At 35.4% G+C, this 27,958-nt stretch overlaps 1 protein-coding gene across 1 annotated transcript in view; it reads left to right on the top strand.

Moving 5' to 3' along the window:
* The window catches only part of nAChRalpha1 (nicotinic acetylcholine receptor alpha1), a 126,165-nt gene that overhangs the window by 6,082 nt on the left and 92,125 nt on the right, over window positions 1-27,958 (top strand). The window contains exon 2 of the mRNA XM_073958643.1: window positions 20,895-21,901. The gene's annotated coding sequence lies outside the window, so the exon portion shown is untranslated. The remainder of the gene's footprint in view (window positions 1-20,894; window positions 21,902-27,958) is intronic.

Genomic DNA, 27,958 nt, shown 5'->3' with positions numbered 1-27,958 from the left:
ATTTTAACAACTTAACTTAATTATCCTGGAACACCTTTTTTCATTTTGCCGTCATTTTTGGGTCATTAACCTAGCTGAAGACTCATTTGAGAGGCACACCCCCTTCAGCATACGGAAGAATTATATTTTTCAAAATTTCAATGTAATCTGGTGATTTCAAAAACACTTTGAATACTGTATAGAGACCCCACAACATAGTAAGAAAATGAGCCCCACACCGTGCTGTTACCTCTGCCATATTTAGCCACCTTCAGAGTATATTTTGGGTTATATTATTGATTTTTAGGTCTTCACCCCTGATAAACTCCTCTATCGGAACAAAAAAATATATTTGGTTTCATCAGACCAAAGAATGGTAAGCAATTTTTCTTGGACCAAGCGATGTGATTTCTAGCAAACTGTATTATTTGCTGAATATTTTTATACCCTACACTACTACGTGGGAAGTGTATAATTTTTCGCTTAAAATGATACTTTTCTGACACTGTGGGCTCTAATGTGGCCACAACAGAGGGTTTTAGGAGTTGCTGATGCGTCAAAATTAATATTTAATTAGTTTTTTATTTGTAAAGATGTGGTAAAAGGATCTTTTTTAATCATCGAATAACGCATTTATTATTACATCTGCAATTTTTGGATTTCTGCTACGACTTTTATCTTTGAGGTTCACTTAGCTGCATCCTCCACCATTGTTTTTAAAGATTCTAAGCTTTTTCTGTAATTTTTCTGTATGCATTTCCTTGTTTATGTAAACATTTAATGATTTCTCGAGTAGCGTGATAACAATGCGTATTTTTACCCATATTTGCAAAGAAAAACTAAAAAATACCGGTAGATTTAACATATAATTAATAGAAATTAATTCATTTTAAACTTTTACTTACAGGAAAGAATCACAAAAAATAATATCCATTTATTTTTACTAAAACGAAAAGCTGTCCTCATTATTTTTCACAGCAGAAATCACGGATTTTACGAAAAATATTTGTTTTGTATAAAAACTAAACAGAAAGAAACCAAAATCGTAACGGGATTTCTTATTGGAATACATGTACATTTTCAAAAACAAATTTCCATCGCAAATTCTTCCATTTTACACATTCACGACCAAAAGTTGTGAATGTCACTGTCCTTATTATTTTTCACACCACTGTATTACTTACCCTACACAAAAAAAATCGGCTACGAAATTTTGACTTTATACAGTAATTTTTGACAACAATGGCACTGTGTTATACCAAAATTATGCAGGGTTCTGATGTACAATTCGACATTGTTAACAAATGGCAAAGTTATAGTGGTTGAAAAATCAAATATTATTGTATTGCACAGAATTGTGAAATCCTGGCTGCATTGCGGTTTCCGAAAATCGTACCAGCCGGAATTATTCTGAACATCGAATATATACACATAACCAACATATATAGAATGTTTCCAATATTAACTTCTAAACATAAATCTTAGTTACCGATAATTTAATTTTGGATAAATGTTAGGTATTTATTGATGTACTGCACCTGATTTATACCACATATGTTTTATTGCTTTTTGGAAATGTTTATCAGTGATTCGTTTAAGTCAACAAAACTTTTACTTTTTTCTTTCAATTCTACAACTACAACAATTAAGCGTACGTTACTGTATGCTATAATTCTGCAAAACTTTGTAGAGAATCAATTAAAATGGAATAAACCTACACCTCTTTTGCATTCCATAACTACAAACGAATTGCAAATAAACAAAACAACAACGGAATAGCACAAATCACTGAGATCATCCATCCACCACTTTAACCGAAACTGTTTCAATTTTTTATTGGCAATTTCAAAGAGACACGTTTTACCTTCCCCAAATTGAAATCAGCTGCAATGCAACAGAATGACATTTCACATCCTTGGCTTTTCCAATAAAAGCGTCATTATGTCGGCATGCTTCACATTTTATAGCGACTTGTGTCTGACAGAGCAATGCAAGACATTATAGTGCGACAATAGCCCGGCCATTGTGAGAACAGGATAAGTTAATAACGGTCATTCCTGAAAAAAAGCTAAGAGACCCACCAGACAATGCCTTTTGTCTTCACAATTTATTTGTAAAACAAAACTAAAATCGTCTAAAAACAAATAAAAGTACCTCCTCCTCCCTCTCCCCTTCCTGCCTAGGTAGTATAAACGACAATCATCTGAGATGCCTTTTTAAATCTTTAAATTACTCGAAGAATATTCTCTTTCCAAGTGTGTGTGTGTGTGTGAGTTGTTGTTGGACATCAAATGATTTCCATTTCCATTATTTTGTTATCATAAGAAAACGAGATGTATGAATGTTTTTAGTGGTGGTAGTGCATTGGTCGGTGTGTTGGTTGCTCTTGTGGCTACTGCCAACGAACTTTACAGGCTGACTGTCAACGTCAACCTCTCTGCTTAGACATTGTAGAGACTTTGCATGCGACAGGCAACTACTGCTGCATATTTTACAAAGTTGCAATGCATCAATGGTTGGCAGACTTAGAATGGGTTGGGGTTTGGCCGCCATCAGTTGTGCAAACAACGTCGGAATGGAAAAGGAGGGACGGCGTCAAAGAATAATGGCGTCTACAGTCTGCACATACAAATGGGATATGGCAAAGCCACATTAAAAAAGCCCGTCAGTACACATGTAATTGTATGAAACATTGTTTGTGTACACATGTTCAAGTCAACCGGCTCACATGTGTGTACGATGGTGACTACGTCCATCATAAGTTGACGCACCCTGGCACTCAATCATTGGAGGGGAGCACATTTAATATGCACCCAAGTCATAGTGGGTAATGTGGAGTCAACTATTGTGCGGATTCTATGCAACGACAATTTGATGGCTATGACCACAACGGCTCCTCTCAACTCCATAATGTTTTGGTTGTGCATATTTGACAGAAATAAGGTTAAGCCCAATACCAACTTTGAAGGAAATGGAAACATCCCAGCAAAATTTGAAGGAGGGGGTTCCATGCGATGACGTGATTTCATGGCATATTTTGCATTGGTTCAAACGAAGTCGTGAAAGATCCGATCTTTTCATTAGCCTTTGAAGCAATGCAAAGGAAGTCGTGAAAGATCCGATCTTTCATAAGCATTTGAAGCTATGCAAAGGAAGTCGTGAAAGATCCGATCTTTTAATCAGCATTTGAACCCATTCCATCGATCCAATATAGACGAATTTTGTGTTTTTATTTATACACATTTTTCTTAATATTTAAGATTAATTATTTACAATAGGTTTGATGTTGTCGGAGACTCGAAATGACAAACAACTTTGTTAAAACTTTCGTCGTAATGATAATGTCATTGCAAAGGGTTGGTGAAAATGACATGCCAAAGTATTGGTGAAAATGACGTGTCAAAGCATTTGTGTAAATGACACACTTTGGGTCCAAAAATGAATAGCATCTTTTGGGGTCCACGCTCATATAAAATTATACATATTTGTAAAAAGCACCAATTTCCCATACAAATTTACGGTAGTGGATTTTGCAACTGTCCCTTTTAACGGACACCCGGTTCCGGAAAATCTATAAGTTTTAAGAAAAAAAGTTATTTATCAAAAAATGCTTAAAATTGGGATACAATGGTCTATGTTTTGGTGAATTGATTCATAGAAACGGAGAATGAAAATATGATAGACAATAACGAAATACGCTAACGAAAGATTTGCTGTAGCACCGACAACAGCCTATTATATAAGTTCGGAATGATGTTTTATAATCCCCTTAGGTTGCAGGTGAGGAGACAACGACCTCTCATTAGAGGACAACGGTAGAAATTATATTTGAAGTCAATATCTATATAAATTAAAATTCAAATTTCGTTCGTTGGTAATGACATCAGTTGGGAAAGGCTGGACCTATTTGGATAATTCTTCCTGTAAAATGTGCGCCATATGCAAAGAAAATTTGACCACGCCCACTTTTACTCCCACTTTTTCAATTCTAAATTTTTATCATTTCTACAAAAACTACTGAACCGATTTTCCAGAAATTGCCAGGGAATGTACAGGGATGGCCCCCGGTCAAAATAGGCTACAAATTTAGTAGAATTTCGGAAGGCGTGGGGTACTTCCCCTATACCCCATTTCTTCAAAAATGCTATATCTTTGTAAATAAAAATCAAATGTCGTTCGTTGGTAATGGCATCGGTTGAGAACGGCTGGACCTTTTCGAGAATTCTTTCTGTAAAATGTGCGCCATAACCTGACTTGGATTTTTATGCAAAGCAAATTTGACCACGCCCACTTTTTTCAATTTTCCATTTTTATCATTTCTACTGAACCGATTTTCCTGAAATTGTCAGGGAATGTACAGGGATGGCCCCCGGTTAAAATAGGCTACAAATTCAGTTGAATTTCGGAAGGGGCGGGGTACTTCTCCTATACCCTATTTTTTAAACGTGTTATATTTACAATAATTACGAATGTATCTATTTGGAAGTTAATTTGCGAGACAACCGAACCGATTTTCCTGGAAATTTCAGGGAATGTGCAGGGTTGGCCCCCGGTGAAAATAGTATGCTTATTTTCTTGAATTTTGAAGGGGGCATATTCAAAAAAACGCCTTATCTTTATGAATAAAAATCAAGTGCTGTCATAACCCAACTTAGGTTCTTATGGAAAGAAAAGCTTACCACGCCCACTTTTTCCGATTTTCAATTTAAATCTTGTCTGCAAAAACTACTGAAATTTTCAGGGAATGTATAGGGATGGCCCCCCGAAACATTATATTTGCAAAAAATATGCATGTATCGGTTTAAAAATTTACGGATTAATCTACAATGTATTTACTTCTTTAGAGCCTAAAGATCCAACCACGCCGGTTTTTTTTAATATGTCATAACTCCAATACTACTGAAGCGATATTCATGGGGGGTGGCGGGGTACCTTCCCCATGTCTTTCTTTTAAACGCTATATGTATAAGCCAAACTTATGATTATATCGGGTTCAGCATACATTTTGGTAAGCAATGAAGTTGTGTGTACCCTAGGCACATATTTTGAGCCAAAATACCGGACCACGCCCACTTTTTTAATATGTTTTATCTTGAAAACTGATGACCACGCCCACTCTTTTCAAAAAATTATTTTTACAAAACTACTGAACCTGAATTTTAGAAAATGTTCAGGAATGTCCCGTAATCCAAAATGCTATGCTATATATTTGTAGACGAATTTCGGAGCCTATTGTTTTATAATCGCTATATTTGATAAACTGATGAGTACATCGGGTTGCAAATTAATTTTCGAGACAGTGGTGGTTGCGTCCCCGATCAAGAACAACTATATATTTACAAATTTCCTTAAATGGTGAGGTTCAACTGTCCATTGGCCATGAAAAACTAAAACATATAAGTCTCAATAAGCGGGAGAATTCGACTTAACCATTTTTTAACTTTTATAATTAGATCGCTTTAGGATAATAACAGGGACATGGACGATAATAAGTCCTAAAAAGCATAAATTGGCGAAAAATCCGACAAAGTCCGCAAGAGAAAAGAAAGGTTAAGGATCAAATCTGTTGATAAATTTAAAATTCTCCTCAGTTTGACAATGGACCGAAGAAGTGGGTAGAAAATACCTGTTTTTGAATTGTCAAGCATACAGTCGATAAAAAGTTGTCATTAAAACTCATTACGACGGGCCAGCAACGCTGACCGGGGTCTGCTAGTTTTACATAAAATTGTGTTCAAGATTTTCAAGACCACAACAAAATTACAAAGAAGTAACATTTGATAGGTTTATAAGTTTCCTGTTGACAAGAAGCGTTCAGCGGTGGAATTTTTGTATTTTTCAGAGCTGTAGATGAACACAGACAACGAAAGTTTGTGGTTTCAATCGATTTGCATTCATTTTCCTCAGATAGAATATTAATTTTTGAATTGGAAAGACAGAAATTGAAATTATCTTCACCATATTTTGAACTCGAAAATTTTGAACACAATTTTGTGTAGAATTTTTTTCTTCATATGAATATTTTTAGAAGTCTAAGCATCCATTTTCTTCATATACCAAGACCCTAATACACATTTTTTGCCCAATAGTTTTTGGCAATGGAGACTCTCTGCTTTTATTTTTAATTATACGTAGTTTTTGTAAACGTTTACCACATCTGACAAATGATTTGTGTACATTTTTAGGCTGATTCTATCCTGGTGAACCATTAAGTGGGTATAACCACTTATTGAGCACCAAAAAAAACATTTTTCATAAATTGTTTACACGAAATCTACAAAACTTTTTTAGAAAATTTTGTTTTCATCTGAAAGCTCACACCTTGACCTACATTCAGATTTTTTTTTGTTGAAAATATTGCACAATGTTCTGACAAATGGCCGCCTACGAAACACTGTTTTGACCAAAAAGTTTGTTACGCATCGAAATAATGGTCGTAGACCCATACCAAAATGAATGTCTCGACGAGCTGAGTCGATCTGAGGCTATGAGTGACTGTCCGTCCGTCTGTCCATCTAAACCTTGTAATCACGTCACAGGTGAAAATTTTGTTCGGATCGTTACCAAATTTTGGGTATTGATGGGGGTCCCGGATGGGGAAGAATCCTATTGATTTTGATGATGGTCGGATATTATTTAGAGGTCGGAATGGGCAAAAAACTTATTTGGAGAAAATGTCAACGTTTTTTTTTTCAAAGCTTATATAAGGGTATGCCAAAAGCAAAACCTGACAATGAAAGTAGAAAATATCACCTGTCGTAGGTCATGTTATTTTTACGATTTTAGATATAATCGCGAATATCACAGCTTTGGTTGGGGACTTTTCAAAAGCAAAGCCTGACTATGTGGCCAAATAACGGAAATAGCGCAGTAGTCGGTAATACATCCCATTTTTCCATTTTTTGAAATCACGCTTCATGTCTCAATTTTGATTGGATCGTCACGAAATTTTGGTGGTTAATGGGTGTCCCAGAGGGGAAGTAGACTACTTATTGGTGATGGCCGGATAATATTCAGGGGTCGGAATGGGAAAATGCTTATGTGGAGAACATCCAACGTTCTATTCACATGCGAATATCTCCGCTTCTAGAAGGCGTATTCCAAAAGGAAAGCCTGTCAATCGAAGAAGATAAGATTTCCTTTACGTTGTTGCAAAGAAGGTTGGCGTAATGGATCCCATTTCTCATTTTTTGTAATCACGTTACAGGTCGCAATTTTGATAAGATCGACACGAAATTTTGGTTAATAGGGCTCCCAAATGGGTAAAAAGCTTGTGTGGACAAAAATTCAAAGTTTTATTCTTATGCGAATATCTCCGCTTTTAGTAGTCGCATTCGAAAAAGAAAGCCCGTCAGTGGATGAGGAAAATATCACCTCTATTATGAGGCAAAATAGGTTGGCGCAGATCCAACTTTCACATTTTTTCATTCAGCAATGAAGACATTCTGAGCTTTAAAATGTGCCCAATTGCGTTACCAAAATTGGTGAAATGCTCTGAGCTTTAAATGCCAGTTATTGCAATGAGAGTTATTGCAATTTTAATATTTTGGTATTTTAAAAACATGTAAAATGCTAATCAAGAAGACCAGCAAAGCTTTTAATCAGTACCAAGTAAATGTCGACAGTAGTCAAATATAAAATTAAATATTAATTATTTAAACAGACAAAAACATAAAAATTTTGGATTTTAACTTGGTTCGTCGCCAACCATCAGAAAATGTTGCTGACGTCTTAGCGTTCTGAACCACAATCCAAATAAAATCTTTCGATATGAAATACATACTACAATCTAAGAATATTGAAAAATTGTATTCAAGAAAAGAAGGGGGCAAACGCCTCGTCTTTGGAAATAAAATTTAAAATTTACAAATGCAAGTTTGCAATATTGTACGTATAAATAGGAGTCATCGATTGGACAATAAATGTGGTCTGTAGGGCGATTTCTTTAAAATTTGTATGGGGCCAAAGGCGAACTTGTGTGGGACCAAAAGCGAATTTTCACAAAATCACTCTACAGACCACATTTATTGTCCAATCGATGAAAACAGTTTACCAGTTCTTTGTAGTGCCTAAACAAGTAATCCTACAAAAAATTTTGAAAATCGCCATGAAAGGGACCATGAAAACTTTGAGACCCCAGTGGCACGTGTTAACATATTCTGATTTAGCTCAAACTTTGGCAATCTTAATTTTTAACAAAACTAAACATTTTAGAAGGGTGCCGCAAAAAAAATCCGACATCGATTTTTTCCCTTTGAGTTAAGACCAGTCTAGTGAAAAGCTTATGCACAGGGGTAGTGGTGTAGGGTATCACATAGTCGGCCCGTCCCGACTATAGGCTTTGTTCACTTGTTTTGTTAAAGCAATTTGCGGTGCCAACTGTAGTTCGAAAAGGAATAAACCGGTCAGTATATGTTTTTGTGGGATGATTAAGAACTTAATAATCTTGTCCTTAACTGAAAAGGAATTCAAAAAAATCAATTTAAAAAAATGGGTTTCAACTAAAAATTGGATAGATTTTTCGCCATAAATTCGTCATTTTTTTAAAGTCTCTGCCTTAAGGATAAACTTTCAAAAATGCAATTTCGAGAAAACCTCGTTTAAAACTTCGATGCTACGATCACGATGATTTTTTATTTTCTAACGTAACATATTCTATTCTACTGTACTTTAAAATGAGCCAATAAAAAATGTTCCATTTTGTAAAATTCGCAGTGGTTACAACACCTTAACACACTAAATTTAATTTAAAAAAAAATCCTTTATAACGCATAAGTGAAAATGTTAGTTATTGAAAATATCGGCTACTATATACTTTACATGTCCACAAAAATATAATTTACAATTCCTCTCCTATCGTTAGATATAACGGTATTAGTCGGACAAATTGGTTGGTTCTATTAAGATTAACCGGAGTTCATGCACAAACATATATACATATGTATGTAGGTATGCAAGTTGTTGTTCTCTGTATAATTTGTGTCTCCGTGTCCTTTACAAGATCTTGCAGAAAAACATACCTTTAAACACTTTTTGTACTACTCTAATAGTGTAGTATATCAAATATACTTCATCTACAAAAGAAAAGTATAACAACAACACAAATTTCATTCACCCAACAACGATTTACATTTTGCATATTTATTTCAAATAACCCGCATCTAAGCTCCGAAAAACACGGTCATGGAGACAATTTCCACCAGTGTAAAAGTACGATGGATTAAAGAGGGTGTCAGAAATGGTACCACAATCTGTGTTCTAAAATGCATCCCAAGTATTATATTGCAGTTTTTTGTTAGGTTGGAAAAAAATCATTGCAAATGCACAAACATATTCATGTATGTATAAATGTGCGCATATGCATATTGACTATACATGTACGAATATGTATACATTTATTTGTTATGCATTTACATATGTACATAAGTAGGTTTATGTATGTTTAATATACGAATGTGAAATTCATTTGTCAGACTCAACATTGTCAGTCTACTTTTTTGGCAATATATCGAGTGTCAACACTGAGCAACAAGGCGACAAACAAACGAACGTACATGCGAACAAAGCAAGCATTTGCCAAAAATCCCATTGACGGAATTGACTACGAAAATAAGGACATTTTTACAATGCAAAATTAATTAAAGCTCATTATCGAATTGCTTAGATTGTCCAAACAACTCGAACACAAAACCAAAACAAACTAGGGATTTCTGTTGTTACTTCATGGGGCATTGTTCGGTATTAAATGCGGCAGAAAGTCTGACAGGATGTCAGAAATAATGCACATACAAACGGGTAAGAGAAAATGGAGGGGAATGCGCCTGACAAAGGGATTTATTGTTATGGCATCATCATGGATTTGTTGCAGAAATTTTATTGTTTCTGTTCTAAATTCCGTATTCCTGTTTATTTCTTTTCCAGCCTAGTTCTTGCAGCTGGTGTGTGTATTTATTTATATGTTTAATATGTGCATGTATGTATATAAATATACATATGTATGTGGATGGAAACCATTCCTCATACTTGGACCAGTGCACTGGTTTTTCTTGTACTATTACTAGTTGAGCAACCGTGGTGCAGTGGTAATCACGACCACCTTGCACTCAGAAGGTTTGCAGTTCACTCGCTGATCAGAACATCTAAATTTTTAGCGGTGGAAAGATACCCCTCAGTGTAATTAGGTTTTTATATGAACGTAATTTAAAAAAGTATATGCGAATTATAAAACACTTTCTACTGTATCAGAAGAAATGTATATTCGTTTTCGATTTTGCTTTGTTTTTTTTTTCAAAATAGTCTGGCTTGAGATCGTTGTTGTTGTTGTTTTAATATTTTAAAACAACGATTTTTTTAGTGGAGAAAATTTGCCATTTTTCGCCAAGGGGTAAAGCAGGGAACACTATAGTTTCGATTCTCGCCACAGAACTGTTCCAACTGTTTGGCGAACATTCGAAAAACGTTAACAATTGTAGTAGAATTCTGTAACTCTTTTTTGGGTTACCGACTAAAATCGGTAAAATTAAATCGAAAAATTGTGAATGAAAAGTACGAAGAAAAGTTGACAACACGATTGCTATCTGTAAAATTTAGTGACATTATTTTGGTCCCTATGGGTGCCACCGTGGTGCAATGGTATGCACACCCGCCTTGCACACAGAAGGTCGTGGGTTCGATTCCCCGGCCAGGCAACATCAAACACTTTTCAACGGTGGCAAAATACCCCTCAGTAATGTTGGCGACATTTCCTGAGTATTTCAGCTATGTAAAACTTCTCTACAAAAGTGGTGTCTTAGACACGCCGTTCGGACTCGGCGATAAACTGTAGGTCCCATATCATTGAACTAATATGAATCGGGGTGCACTCATTGATATGAGAGAAGTCTCCCTTGTCCCTTATGGGATGTTTATGGAACAATTATTATGACCTACCTTGCTTGCATGTACTATACGTGAACCCATTATACAAATACTAGCATATCGTCACCATAAATGCCGGAAGACGTAACCGACATGAAAATCGAAATTCGTTTTTTGGTAGAATCTGATACATTAAGCTAAAATGCATGCTCTGGCAAAATTTCAAGCTTCTACGTTCAAAAACAACGATCCTATTCAAGAAATGGCATTTCGGAAAATGGGATAATATTGCAGATTTTGTTGTAATGACGGATCCCAAAACCAAGCGTTTCCGCTGTTTTGGTTTCATTTATTACTCCCATTCGTATAGGATTGATAATATCCCGAATACTCGCCCTGATAAGAATTATATTCCATAAAACAGTTGTTCATTTTATAACGTTTTTTGCTTATCCTGTAAAATTTTATTTTTGTGGGTTACGTCTTCCGGCATTTATGGTGACGATATGCCCCGTTCGTGTTTAGTTCGAACAAATTTGAATTCGAATTTGAATTCGAGTGAAACCTATTACACTTGGCGTTAGGGTCACTGGTATTTATCCAATAATTTAGTACTTTTTTACACATCCTTCGCTCGTCAACCCCGCACACTAACGTTAATCCTAAATTCAATTTTCAAAATTCCTACCTACGGATTACAACATTCTATACGAAATGTAAAACAATTTAATACTTTATTATATTTATGAAGCGTATTTCCAAAACCCAATCAATTTTCAAGCCTATCAGACCCATTTCTATACAACCAATAACAAATTTAGTACCATTTAGTACATTTCGTGCACTTAAGTACGAAATTTCAAAACAACTTCCATATCGCAAATTTATACTCCAACAGTTATCTCAAATCCAAATTGTATCAAATTTAGTACTATTTAGTACAAATAAGTTCGATTTTCCAAAACTATCTCCATATCACAATCCTTCACTCCAACAGTAATATTAATTCCAAATTTCAGAATTCCAACTGTCACCCAAATCCAAATTGTATCAAGTTTAGTGCCATTTAGTACTTTCCTTAAACATTTCCAAAACCACCTCCTTAATCAACTCTATTTCTCAACCTTGAATCTTATTCCAAATTTCAAGGTTTTAGCTCTATCCCTTCACATAATACCAAATAGTACCAAATTTAGTACATTTTTATACTTTTCGTGCACTTTTAGGTCGAATTTCCAAAAACCATTAAGTACATATATTCTACTCTCCATCAGTGTCCCTCATTCCAAATTTGCGAATACATGATCTTACGGCTTGCCAAATACAAATGGTACCATATTTCGTGCCTTTTAATACTTTTCGTACCATTCCACAGTGGCCAATTTTCCGAAAAACCTGGCCAAACATCCGAAAAAAATTATAAACTTACTCTAAATGGTGTCAAATATTGTGTAATAATAGTTGTTCCACAAACATCCCAGAAGGGACAAGGGAGACTTCTCTCATATCAATGAGTGCACTCGGATTCATATTAGAAAGGCGTGTCTTAAGACGCCTCTATTTTGCCACCATTGAGTTTTGATGTTACCTCGAACCCACGACCTTCAGCGTGCACGTGGCACACTGGTCGAAACCCCTGATCTAGCGGCGCAAAAGTCAAAAAATCTAACTATAAAATTGCGAAATATTTTCCATTGTATCGATTACAGACACTTCGCAGACAAAGATTTTGTTTTTTAATTTTTGTTGTTGTAAATATTCACTCAGTTATTCACTATCAAATGCAAAAGTTTTTGTTGCATCAGATTTTAAAAAATTGTTGCAAAAAAATTAACTTCATTCGTAATGAAACTGGACAAGATTTATATTCAATTAATAGCAGAGGGTGAGATTTAAATTATAAAAATTAGTTTGGGGTCTGGAGGTATTTAGTTATATGTATAGCAATAAATTTTCAAAAAATTCAAATTTTCAAAATAATTCCATAGAGTGCATCTTGTAAACTTAGCCGAACTTAGGTTCGATTATTTTTCGGGGAAAGAAATTGGACTCTCTGGATACGGAATAACCACATTTGGGCTGGAAATATTTGCAAATCTTTTGATGACTGCAATATGGATCATCAAAATATGGACATATCTTGGGAAATGTTTGCAAAGAGGATTTCTACCCCCGGAGACACTATAATACCATATTATAGCTAAATATGTTATTAAATATGGGATAACAAGTAAAAATTCAACGAATCGGGGGTACAATAAAAGGGGCTACATCGAAACATAAATCCGTGTTGAAAATGTTTTGTAAGAAGATTTTATACGCAGTGAGAACACGGAATGCAAAATTACAGCCAAGTTGGTTTAAAAATGTGTGTTACATGGGGGCTTTATCAAAACGTGCACCTATGTCCATAATTTTTGGTGAAATTATTTTTTGACCACTAGGAACCCTAAGTATCAAATTACAGGTAATTTGCTACGAAATTGTGGCTTAAATCCTCAAAATACCGAAAATCTTAAGGCACCGTTATATGGGGGCTATACCAAAACATCAGTCGATATTGTTCATATTTGGCCCATTATTACCCACAGGTACAAGCTGAGTTTGTGCCAAATTTCAGTGACGTATCTCAATACGTTTGCAAGTTATTAATTTCGCGCCGCTAGATCAGTGCTTTGATCCATTATTTAAGTTGTTTATAAAACTACTAGCAAAATACCCGCTACCTTGTACGCGGAAAAGGAATAATATACACGGTGCTCTTGAAACAATTTTAAATGGAAGGTGCTTACACCTCGGAAGTTTTTGCGGATTCTGAAACTACAATGTTTATAGATGAAAAAAATCAAAAAACAAAAAAAATCGCCGGAGCGCTTTTTGCATAAATCGCGATTTAATTTGACATTTTTAGGGCTTGTTTAGGTTTTCACGATTTTTCTTACAAACCGCAATTCCTATCAAAATGGGACTAAAAAAAATGTTGTAGCTACGAAAATTCTCTATAAAACTGACCTGTATGGTGTTCTCGTCGGTTTTACCGTTTTTGAGATATAGAAGTTCAAATTGGGACAATTCAAATTCAATTTAATTCTGTATCGCCCCCTTATAAAACAATGTCATGGCTGCAAATCCCCTACTTAAACTTATATATCTAAAAAAATGTTACAACTTAGGATAATTTACTTAAGCCAGTCTTGTAGAGAATTTTCACAGCTTTAAGATTTTCTCAGGTCCCATATCGATAAGACTTACCGTATTCAAGCAAAATCGCGAAACCCTAACAAAAAAACCTAAAAATGTAAACTGAGCTTCTTTATCTCAAAAATGGTACAGACTGGGAACAAACGTCAATCCTCTAGAGAATTTTCACAGCTACAACATTTTCTTTAGCCCCATTTCGATTGGACTTGCGGTTTCCAAGCAAAATCGTGAAAACCAAAAAAACGCCTAAAAATGTGTATTTTGACCGCGATTTATTTAAAAATCCCTACAGCGATTTTTTCTTGTTTTTGGATTTTTCTCATCTATGAACACTGCTGTTTCAGAATTCACAAAAACTTTCGCTGTGTAAGCGGTTTTCATCAAAAGTTAGTTAAGGCGCACCCTTCATGACATTGTTTTATAAGGGGGCGATACAAAATTGAATTGAATTTGAATTGTCCCAATTTGAACTTCTATATCTCAAAAACGGTAAAACCGACGAGAACACCATAAAGGTCGGTTTTGTAGAGAATTTTCGTAGCTACAACATTTGTAAGAAAAATCGTGAAAACCTAAACAAGCCCTAAAAATGTCAAATTAAATCGCGATTTATGCAAAAAGCGCTCCGGCGATTTTTTTTGTTTTTTGATTTTTCTCATTTATGAACATTGTAGTTTCAGAATCCGCAAAAACTTCCAAGGTGTAAGCACCTTCCATTTAAAATTGTTTCAAGAGCACAGTGTATACGAATAAACAATATATAATATGGTGAACAGTGAAAATTTTGATGTACTAATACCTTTTTGAATTGATATTTAATTTCATTTAAGTACTGTTGTAAACGTTTTGTTCGAATTTCAACAAAGACCTCTACACTTCAACAGCGACCTACATTTTAAATTCCATTCCATGTTTTATTAGAACGGAACGGATTAGATTTTTATCCACATTTTCCAACCGAACTTTGGAATTTGTGATATCAAAATGTAGAAAACCTTTATTCAAAAGATGTTACCCTATATAACAGTTAATTTTTGAGACATTTCATTTTAGGCCATTTTGTTCTCAGGGTGTAAAAACCTTCTTGTAAAACATTAGCCGCATAGATTTTCCTTTTTCAAATGAACTTACTATAACGTTCAGAATAGACAACAAAAATAAAAACAATTTTGTTGAATAGATACGTTTCACTTCTTGATTTCAGTACATTAGTTACGAACCGAGTTCATGTTAACATAAAAACAATAGTACACTATTCAGTACAATTTTTAAAATTCAGGACCTTATAAATAATAAATCGGAATTCCACTTCTATTCCTTAGCCTAATACCAAACTTATTGCAATTTTCTACTTTTCACACACTAATTATATAATTCCAGCTTCAATGCTACGAGTACACCCAACGTCAACACAACGTAAAATTTAATAACATTAATACATTTCCTATTTCTCAATAAATCAGCCAGACCTCAGCCTAATTTCAGAATTTGTATGCATTTCAAAAAATCCTTATCTAAACACCAACACAAACCCCCATACAACAATTCGAAAATCCATTTATATCCCTTCATGCAACACCAAACTGGTACCAAATTTAGTACTTGTAATATGTATAAGTTTCAAAAATTACTTCCTTATATCCAAGGAAGGTATATATACCTTCCAAAACTTCCTCTCTATCTCCACTATAAACGCCAACTGCTATACTAATACCGAATTTCAAAATGACAGCTCTACCCCTTTGCACAAAAATAATTTGAACCAAATTTTGTGCCAGTTTCATATAATTCATAATTTTCGTACACTTATTGTACGTATATCCACAACTACATTCATATCTCAGCCTTACACACAAACAGCGGTTATAATACCAAATTTCCGAATTCCTCTATTCATAATACAATTAATACTTTTCGTATGAAAGTACGAATTTCAGTTACTATCTCCAACAGTAATTCCGAATTTTTAAGGATTCCAAATCTATCCGTTACCCAATTCTAAATTTTACCAAATTTAGTACCATTTCGTAACCACAACTACGAACTTCCAAAACTATTCTAGTCCTACACTCCAACAGTAATCTAACTTCCAAAATTCAGGATTCCAGCTATCTCCGTTGACCCAAATCCAAATTATACCATATTTAGTACCATTTATAACTTTTCGCACACATAGGTACGAATTTCCAAAACCACCTCAAACCTTCACTCCAACAGTAATCAGTAAAATATTAGAATTCCAGCTCTATCCGTTCACCCAAATCCAAATTGAACCAAATATAGCTCCATTTAGTACTTTTTGTACCCATAAGTACGAATTTCCAAAATACCTCAATCCTACACTCCATAAGTAATCTTAATTATAAATTTCAGGATTCCAGCTCTATCTGTTCACCCAAATCCAAATCGTACCTAACTTAGTACCATTTACTACTTTCCGCACACATAAGAACGAATTTCCAAAACTTCCTTAAACCTTCACTCCATAAGTAATCTTAATTCCAAATTTCAGGATTCCACCTCTATTCGTTCACCCAAATCCAATTTGTACCAAATTTAGTACTTTCCGTACTTATAACTACGAATTTCCAAAACTACCTCAATCCTACACATCAAAAGCAAACTTAATTCCAAATTTCAGGATTCCAGCTCTATCCGGTCACCCAAATCCAAATTGTACCAAATTTAGTACCATTTAGTACTTTTCGTACACTTAAGTATGAATTTCCAAAACTATCCCCATATCTCAATCCTACACTTCAACGGTAATCTAAATTCCAAATTTCAGGATTTCAGCTCTATCCGTTCACCCAAATCCAATTTGTACCATTTAGTAATTTTCGTACCCTACGAATTTCCAAAACGACCTCAATCATACACTTCTAAGGTAAACTTAATTCCAAATTTCAAGATTCCAGCCCTATACTGTCAACCAAATCCAAATTGTACCAAATTTAGTACCATTTAGTACTTTTCGTACACATAAGTATGAATTTCCAAAACTACACCCATACCTCAATCCTACACTTCAACGGTAATCTAAATTCCAAATTTCAGGATTCCAGCTCTATCCGTTCACCCAAATCCAATTTGTACCAAATTTAATACCATATAGTACTTTTCGTACACATAAGTATGTATTTGCAAAACTACCCCCATATCTCAATCCTACACTTCAACGGCAATCTAAATTCCAAATTTCAGGTTTCCAGCTCTATCCGTTCACCCAAATCCAAATTGTACCAAATTTAATACCATTAATTACTTCTCGTACACATAAGTACGAACTTCAAAAACCATTTCCTTATCATAACACCTCTTCCCAAACTTGATTCCCATACCAAATTTCAAGATTCTAGCTGTAACCGTCCAAAATATACAATTGGTACAAAATTTAGTAACTTTTAGTACACTTATAGGTCGAATTTCCAAAAACCCTTTTGTACATCTTTCTAACTCTCTATCAGTGATCTTTATTCCAAATTTCAGAGTTCTAGCTCTTTCCGTTTGCCTAATACAAAGGGTACCATATTTAGTACCTTTTAGTACTTTTCGTACTCTTCTAGGTCGAATTTCCAAAAACCCAGCCTTATCTCACCCCTACACACCGACAGCAACCCACAGTCAAAATTTCAGCTTTCTAGCTTTAGCGGTTTCGTCTGTGCGATGATATGTCAGTCACTCACTCAGTCACTCACTAAGCTCTTTTATATATATAGATTGTAATATCCAAAATAAGCAACGGGTTTTAAATTTTATTTTTTTTATAATTGTAGTGAAAGGTATGTCAAACGTATTTAAAATGTTCAGTTTCGCCAATGAAGTGTGCATTTTATAACAATTGATGACAAACATAACAGTACTTGTTGATTTTTTTCAAATTGAAATTCCGCAATTTTATCGAAACATCCTGCACAAATTTGCACTTTTTGTTTTTCTATGATATTTTGTTTTGCAGTTATGATTTTTGTTGATTCAGAATATCAGAATATAGTAAAGGGTTACTTTCTGACGTTTAGGTAAAATGTGGAGTTTTGATGTATTTTGGGACCTATTGTAAAATTGTATGGCGAAAAAATTTGTAGAATATTTTGATCTGATATGATCACATTTTAAAGGAGATATTTAACGATTTTTGAAAAAAGGACAACATTAACCACAAAGGCGTCTCAAAGACCTTTTTAATGACCCGCACAAGGGTAAATTTTTTAATAAAAGTATTCCTCGCATTCTAGTCAGTAAAGTTGTTAAATATAGCATATATCTAATATGCTAGGATTCCAAGGAATCTTAACACAAATATTTCCAAAAATGTAGAAATGGTCGATTCCACCCAATTTAAGTTTCGTTGTTATACCCTCAGCCTTTAGGCTAAAGAATGTGCTAAAGAATGTGCTAAAGAATGTGCTAAAGAATGTGCCTCATCGAAATAATGGTTTTAGACCCCAAGTATGTTTGTACGATATCCGTTTCAGACAATTTTGAGTATGTCCGTCCGTCTGTCTGTCTGTCTGGCTGGCTGGTGCGCACGATAACTCTCGAACGGAACAATCGATTCGGTTCAAATTTTGGGTATCGAAATATTTTGTGCAGATTCGATTTAAGTTCGAAGATGGGCCATATAGGTCCACTCCTTCAGGTACCTCCCCCACAAATGTTCAAAAATTGTCGCAAAACTTGTGCGCACGATAACTCTTGTAGGGAATTACCGATTTGGTCCATACTTTGCACATCGTGTAATTTCTACCAAACTTAGATGAGGTTCCAATATGGACTCAATCGGTCCACTGCTTCGGGTACCTCCCACACAAAATTTCGGAAAAGTTCAGTTTAGGACCTGGTCTCGAATCGCTTTGATTTTTGTTTACGCAAGTTGTATTCGCTGTCCTCTATACGACGCTGTAAGTTTCATTAGGGGCAAGTCCATACTTCCTGAGAAAATAGCCCTAAAAGTTACAAATAACCCTATGACACCGTGTGTAGTGGTTGGAGCGCAAGATAACTGTCGAACGGATCTGCCGATTCGGTCCAAAATTTGGCTTTCGTAATATTTTGTCCAAACTTAGTTCAAGTTCAAAGATGGATTATATCGGTCCACTCCTTCCGGTACTTGCCCCACAAAAGTTCGAAAATGTTCGGAAAATTTGGTCCATACTTTGCACATTATGAAATTTCTACCAGACTTAGATGAGGTTCCAATATGGACTCAATCGGTAAACTCCTTCCAGTACCTCCCACACAAAATTTCGGAAAAGTTCAGTTTAGTACCTGCTCTCGAATCGCCTTGGTTTTTGTTGCAACATCTTGTATTCACTGTCCCCTATACGAAGGTACAAGTTTCCTCAGGTGCAAGTCCATACTTTCTGAAAAAATAGCCTGAAAGTTGAAAAACAAACCCTATGACACCATGTTTATGGGTAGAAGCGCAAGATAATTCTCGAACGGAAATGCCGATTCCGGCCAAAATTTGGCCCTCGTAACATTGTTTCCAAACTTAGTTTAAGTTCGTTAATAAGCCATATCGGTGCACTACTTCAGGTACCTACCCCCCAAAAGTTCAAAAATATTCGGAAAAAATGTGCGCACGATAAATCTTGATGGGAGTGACCGATTTGGTCCATACTTTACACATTCTCATAATATATACCAGATATAGATCAGGTTCGAATATGGACTATATTTTTCCACTCCATCCCGTACCTCTCACACAAAATTTTGGATAAGTTCACTTTAAGACCTGCTATTGAATCACTTTGATTTTTGTTGAAGCAACCTACATTCGCTGTCTCAATTACGATGGTAAAAGTTGTTTCAGGGGCAAGTCCATACTTCTTGAGAAAACAGCCCGGAGGGTGTAAAACCCCCTATGGCACCCCCATGGTCTATGTCGGTCCATTCCTTTAAGTACCTTCTCCGCAAAACTTTTGAACTTTAATCCTAATCAACAATTTTGTCGGTTCATACGACCAAAATTTTGAAACCCCCTAAATACATTAGTTTTTTGTGAAAAAAGTGTTTCAATTTGCACAGGCTGAGGGTATATCTCTGTCGGCAAAGCCGACTGATACTTTTTTACTTGTTTTTTGGCAAAATTGATACGGATATTTCCTTGGTATGTTATGCGAATTTTTCTTTGGTGACTTATAGTCAAATTAAATTCTTTTAAAATAATGGTTTTTGAGACAAGTTTGCATTAACTCAGAAGAAGTACGACTTTAACCCTAAAATGTGTTTTTGATTTTTACATATTTTTGAGTTTAAATAATATATAGAGGTTTGATGTATATTTTATAGGATAAAGGACCAAAAAGACCCCTTTAAGGACACACATGAGGGTTAATAATATGAAAAATGAAATCAGTGACCCCAAAAACATAAGTACCCAAAGGTCAAAATCCATTCACTTTTAAAGTTTTGGCCATGTTTTTCGGAGAATTGGCCAGTGTGCATTCTAGCACGAATTTCCAGCCTTATCTGAAACATTCGGGCCAAGAGTGACACTCACCCCAAATTCTTTGATTATTAGATTCTAGATTGTGGAAGAAGGATTTGAAAATTTCCAAGTAAAGGATTTGCTCTGTCATTGGTAGAATGGTTTGGTAGAATGTTTTTATTTCATTAGGATCGGATACATAAAAGGAAGAAAGCAATCACAGTAGCGCCATGTAAATATATTTATTCTCGTTTACATATGTATATCGCATATCAGTTTTATTTAGTTGTTATTCAGGTATCCATTTTAGTTTTCAAATATCAATGTTTATTATATAAGACATTATTTTTAGTTCATTGGGCCGAGCATATTTTAATTGAATCCAAACTTATTTATTATTATATTATTTCAACATTTCTTTCAGATCAGCATATTGTGAGGCCGTGGATAATTTACTTTTCAAAATTACGACCGAATTACTCCAGGAAATTATGAAAACAGTTGAGGAAGTGGTAAGCGGTTGTACGAAAGGACTGCTTGAAATACCCCACGAAGTAGGGAAAACGATTTCGACTGTACGGTGTTCTAACTGATACATAACTAGGATATCAGGGAAAGGGCATAACAGAGCCTAGCTTCATTATTCTTTCCAATCCAGCGAACAAAGGGAGTCCAGTCCTATAGTACCGATGCCAAACTCATAAGCACTGCAATAGCACTACCACAACTACTACTGCAACTGCCAATAAAGTAAAAAACAAAAACATGTCCTTCAAGGTACTGCAATCATAAAAGTGTTAATAAGTCTACATTTATCAAGAAGAAGATCATTTGACAGACGCTCGGTCAAAGGACCAAGTTATTCCTTTTGGAACTGGGACCACATTGTATGAAGTCACAGTATATGCCCTCCTGCCAAGAAAATTCACAAACAAGCCTAATCAACAAAGTGCTGCAACAAAATACTAAAACTATGAAAATTTTATAAATTAACGGCGAAGATTAAGCGATCTGCAATTACAAATCGTGCGGTCTGACGACTGTAAAACGAGTAATTCAGTTGCGGTCCGTGGAAGCGAAACGATCGTTGCGCTGATTGCCTGTGTCCGCTTCGTGTCATTCTGTGTGCATAAGTGTCATTTCGGTAGACGCAATAGTAGACGGGCGCCTAAAATCGTGTGTCGCCCGAGTAGAGCCAAGATCGCGCTATATTTACGTTTGTTATTCGATTTTATTCAACTCCAGGATTGTGCAGAATTTTATACGATACCGCTTATCAGCAAACGCTTACCTACTTCATGTGGCAGAGGTAGGCGGCGTTGGAGGCGGCGTGGCGACTTGCGGTGTCGATTGTTGGACAAGCGGGGGAGCAGAAGGCATATTGGCGCAAGGCTGCCCTTTGTAGGCGATGCACCGATTTGCGGAAAGAGTGTAAGTACAAAATACCTGATGATGTTTATTATAAAACTATAACAATGATAATAATAACAACAACAATGAACAAAAAAGCCGCCAAACAAATTTGAAAACACAAAAGAAAGAAACGATTTTTCTGTCATTTCTCCGTAATTTTCTTGTTGGTGGTATAAATTTTAAAATATAAACTAATCAGACAGGTTTTCACAGCTTTGTTATTTTTGTATTTCAAATGGGTAACCAAGCCTATCAGGTCATCTTTATAACAAAAGACAAACTTATATTATTATTTTATAGCTACCTTGAATACACCTATTGGACGATTACTCGAAGTTTAAATTTAAAATATTATTAAAAATTTAATATTACTTGGTCCTGCTTAAAAAAAAAACAAAAGAACAATATGATTTCTCCCATACCATTGAGTGCAGCCCTAGTCTATGTTTAGATAAATGATATAGTAGCTCCAGTTTTTGTCGTGACGGACATAGTACGACAACACTTTTAGATACTCGTAAGTTCTAGATGACTGAAATACTCAGGAAATGTAAGCCACTATTTCGATGAGGGGCTATATGAGGGCTGCACGATAACTATCTGGCCTAACAAGGAAAAAGCGAATATTTTTCCATTAAAAATAGTTTTATTGTTTTATTAAGTAGTCTCCAGCATGATTTACACACTTTTTCATGCGTTCCAACCAATTGTTGAATCACTTTTTCCACTCCATGTTTTTAAACGCTTTATCAACGTCTTCTGGCGACGAAACCCGTTGACCACGATTTTTTTCTTGATGTGCTGGAATCAAGTAAAGTCATTTGGATCCCCGATCAGGGCTGTTCAGCGGATGACCCATCAATTGCACGTTTTGTCCGTTCAAACAGGCGCTGGTTTGAATCGATGTGTGAGAGCTCATGATGCAGGATGATTCGTCTTCTCTTGTTCGTTTTTCGAATTACTGAGGGGACTTCAGGCAAATAAATTTTAGTGTACCACTCAGAATTAGCCGTCCTACATTTAACAAGCCATATAGTCACCAAACGGTCAGTTTTTCCGGAGAAACAGACGATCATTTGCTTCGAAGGGCTGCTTACATGAACAACTTTCATTGGATTTGGCTCGCTTTCGAAGATCTAAACGGTCGATTCCTGTCTTGTTTCGGGCTCCTAAGTAAACATCCAAGATTCGTCGTATGTGACGATTTTATAGATGTCGTTTGAAGCCCCGCGATCGTTTTTATTCACAATTTCTTTACACCAATCCACAAGAGCTTTTTCGAGCGATTGTCCAATTTTGCTGAATCTGACGAGAAAAATCCATTTTGGCGGCCAGGTGTTCATGCGGTAGCAAATGTTAGTTGGTGAAAAAAATGCCCAAGGATGCCTCTATCTCACGGCTGGGAATCGAACCCCCGACCTTCAGCGTGCAAGGCGGGCGTGCATATCATCGCACCACGGTGTCCTGAGTACGTTTAGGCTAAAAACTGTCAAACTTTCCAAAAAAAATCAAATGGCGCCTGCCAATACGCTGTGTTACCTAGGCCAGAAAGTTTTCGTGCAGCCCTCGTACAGCCGTAGAAAAATGTGATGTAATTTTGCCTTGGTCAAAAATTGAGACATACCTTGTGCAAGGCGGGCATGCCATTACACCGTGGATAAAATTATCGAATATATATTGGCGTACCCGAAGGTACGGAAACAATCACCGAAGTTTAAAAAACGTCATCATTGACCTTCAACCCCGACTTGAAGTTTCTAACACAGTCTGTGTGTTGCGGGGTGTAAGGTATGAACCAATGCAGTTCTACTATACTGGGTGGAATGATTAATGTTCCCGTTTTTTTCTTTTTTTCAGAATATTCCTTCCCTGGTTGAAGGAAAATTCCCATAGAAAATTTACAGCAAACTCCCTGGTATGCTGTGCCTTTTCATGTTCAATATACATACATATTCATAAATGGCACCCCAGTCAAATTCTCATCATTCGCATACACATACAAAGAAAAGCTAAAATACATTAATATGGGCGGGGTATATGTCACAAAATTGCGTTATTTTATCTTTGCGAAGCAATGAAAATAGAAGAAACGGAACAAAGCCACATCACACATCAGCCAGTGACAGCATTACCAAAAAAGCAGAAAAATATGCAAATTCCATCTCGTCAAAGAAATATTCCCGTTTGAAGATGGCGTAATGACCTTTCAACTTCATGCTAACCGCACTGTTACACAAATCGATAGACGTTTACCATAATTTCGCCATAGTCATTTAAAGTTTCCACATCCTTCAGTATCAGGATGTCAGCACACCAACACACATGTGTTGGCTTATGCATGCTCTCACATCGATTACCCCGAAACGCTTATCCAATGACTGAGTGAATGTGGCAACACAAAGTGTGGTTATGAAAAGTTTTTTTTGTTCTTTTCGGGGTATAGCGGGAGAAAGGGGGATTTGGAGACGGAAAACATTGATAGCCTCAAAGAATAAATCCTTGTTATGGAAAGACGAGGCAAATCTTCAAAAACATGTTAAGACTTTGTTGTACCAATTGTCTGACTGCCTTTCATTCTTGTGGTATTACTTTGCAAACGCCACAATGTTGTGCCGAGGGGATGGGATGCCAAGAAATATACTGACTACTTTGAGGCATAAACGCAAAAGTCCACAGATGAATGAAATGACTGTCAGTCGAACTGGGAAACGAAATAAGGCAGGGAATCATCATATATATTTTATGACAGATTGTGTTTTTGCTGTAGTTGTTTTTTATATGTATTTCGAGCAAAAAAAAAACAAGTTTGTTTTCCCGTTTTTTTTTTCTTTCTTTTTTTTTGCAAAATCGACAGCCATCAGTATGAACGACAATAAAAGGGATATTTGTTATTGTATTACTTTTTCATTTATGCTAAGGCAGCATTTTGCAAAATGTTCCCATAGCTATATAGCTACATTCACATGTACATAGCTTGTGTGTGTACGTGTGACTGACTGTGTAGTCCTGTGCGAATGAATGGGGGAAATAGTCAGCGTATATAACATTTCCAACGAATGTGAAATGTTTCAACATGTCATCACTAAAAATGAAATTGCAATCCCACGAAACGAGGATCATTTCTAAGAAATCTTCCAATGTTCAATCAATGGTGGAGTTTTTAGTTGACCTCCATCCATCTCAGTATTTCATTTCTCATATATTATAAATTAAATTAAATACAGATTATCCTTAGGAGTCAAGCTTTTCCACTGTAATTTTAGAAATTACATATACATTTATGTTCATATGTACATACATACGTAAATACCGTAAATACCAACATGGACGTTAACCTACCAAACGTTAAAACACAGCACTGAGTAGCCATGTGTGAGAAGTGCAGAGACTTCATAGTAATCCATCGTACGCTGAGCTGCCAGAAAGGATTGAAAGTAATGGATCTTACTGTATGTGTGGTGTATATGGGGTGATAGCTATTTTACCACTAACAAACAAACTGTGCACATACACACGCATGCCTTTCTTTCTCCCGTCTGAGCCTGCACTTACATTAAAAATATCGTATAATTTTTATTACCAAGTTTGTAGAGTGTATTTGTGTATGCGTTTACGTATCCCTTTTAACGTCCTGACATGTTGTGTATGTGTGCAAAGATTGAAACATATTCACCCGAACAGAACTCATCGCCATCTTCAACAGTCGTTTCGATACTACGCACACACATACATACATACATTACAAGGAATTCGTATTTCCCTTCACAGGGCAGAGTCATGGCTCGACCATTGGAACTTTGCCTTGACATGGGTATGCATGCGAGATACGAAGCTTTTTTCTCATTTAATTTAACGTTGATGTAATGAAACTCTTAATGGATTCCATCAAAATCTAACGAAAGGATTAACAAATAACATCAAGCGCAAACAGAAAGAGAAGCAAATTCCGTAATGATTGTTGTGGACGTGGTGGCGATGGTGATGTGGTGTTCACGGTTTTCTATAGCATTTCGATAGAAAATATCTTAAATAGTTGGTGTGTTTGTTAATATGTGGAAGACTGAATTATTTGACCATTAATTTGCTTCTTGTTGCCTTCAGGCATCTCAATATAAATACGTGCTTTTAATAAGTATGTATGTATGTGTGGATTATGCGAACGGCGAACTTTTTAAAATTTCAAGAATGCTCTTTTGTAGTTTTGGCCTCTTATACAATGTCGACTGATAAGACTAATTTTTACAACAAACAAATATATCGTCGGTGCTTAAGTGTTCTTCTATCTGCTCTAGTTTCCGAGATATCCACGCTTCGACACGAAAGCATACATTTTTCAGTAATGAAATTAATCACGGTGCTCTTGAAGCAACTTTAAATGGAAGGTGCTTACACCTGGGAAGTTTTTGCGGATTCTGAAATTACAATGTTCATAGATGAGAAAAATCAAGAAACAAAAAAAAAAAACGGCGGAGCGCTTTTTAAATAAATCGCGATTCAAATTTACATTTTTAGAGTTTTTTTAGGTTTTCACGATTTTGCTTGGAAACCGCAAGTCCTATCGAAATGGTAGAAAAGAAAATGTTGTGGCTATGAACATTGTCTACAAGATTGACCTTCATCACAATTTCGTACGTTTTACCGTTATTGAGATATAGTAGTTCAAATTGGGACAATGCATTGACTGTAAAACAATGCCATGACTGCAATTTCCCAACTTAAATTTATATATCTCAAAAATGGGAAAATCTAGGAAAAAATTACGAAAGCCAATCTTGTAGAGAATTTTCACAGCTAAAAGATCCTCTCTAGTCCTATTTCGATAAAACTTGCCGTTTTCAAGCAAATCGTAAAAACCTAACAAAAAAGCTAAAAATGTGACCTGAACATCTATATATCTCAAAAATGGTAAAGCATAGGAACAAATCGTAACGGTCAATCCTCTAGAGAATTTTCACAGCTACAACATTTTCTTTAGCCCCATTTCCAAACCTAAAATAAACCTAAAAATATGAATTTTGACCGAGATTTATTTAAAAATCCCTCCTACGATTTTTTCTTGTTTTTGAATTTTTCTCATCTATGGTTTTTTAATTAAAGTTAGTTAAGGTGCACCCTGCATGACATTGTTTTATAAGGAGGAGACACAGTCAGTACATTGTCTCAATTTGAACTTCTATATCTGAAAAATGGTAAAACCTACGAAAATACCATTAAGGCCAATCTTGTAGAGAATTTTCACTGCTACTACATTTGCTCCAATCCGATAGGACTTGCGGTTTCCAATCAAAATCGCGAAAATCTAAAAAAACCCTTAAAATGTCAACTTGAATCGCGATTTATTTAATAAGCGGTACGGCTATTTTTTTGTTTCTTGATTTTTCTCATCTATGAACATTGTAGTTTCATAATCCGCAAAAACTTCCCAGGTGTAAGCACCTTCCATTTTAGCAAGAGCACCGTTAATATTAATATTATAAAAACTTACAAGTTTAAAAACACATTGAAAAAATCAGAACTTTAGTTTTCGATTTAGACGTTTTTAATTTATTAAGGCAAAGATGGAAACAATTTTTGTCACTTTGTTCCATATGGTGTACAATATTTCACATTTGTGTAATGGAAACAAATCGTCAAAAATTCTATTTTTAAAAAATGTTCTATAACGTTTATATTTCAATACATATTCTTTGCCCCCTTTTGAAAATATATTCTGTATACTATTATTAATAATTCAAGTCAAAAATATAAATATTTTCTTTAGTCAGAGTTTAAATCATTAAGATACCTGAAGGTAGGTGAAAACTGTATATAGGTATATTTGTTTCGGAATAGAAGTATAGGGGAAACTTTTTTATACGGGACAATGTAAAGAACCCCAGGCAATTTCGTTTGAAAAATTGCTAAAACCTTTAAATTACATCAAAACGTATAACACAATATATGGGTTCGCGGTGTCTGGATATCTCCGTATTATAGTTGTTTTTGTTTTTTTCCAACGGTGCCTCAAATGTAATAGAATACAAGGTCACTTGTGGAGAAATTTTTCATAGCAGGTATAGGGCTCAGACTGAAACC

The sequence above is a fragment of the Musca autumnalis genome, unplaced genomic scaffold, assembly GCF_047663935.1.
Source record: "Musca autumnalis isolate F117 unplaced genomic scaffold, ASM4766393v1 scaffold_1, whole genome shotgun sequence".
NCBI classification, from domain to species: Eukaryota; Metazoa; Arthropoda; class Insecta; order Diptera; family Muscidae; genus Musca; species Musca autumnalis.
This window is presented reverse-complemented; position numbering and strand designations above follow the sequence as displayed.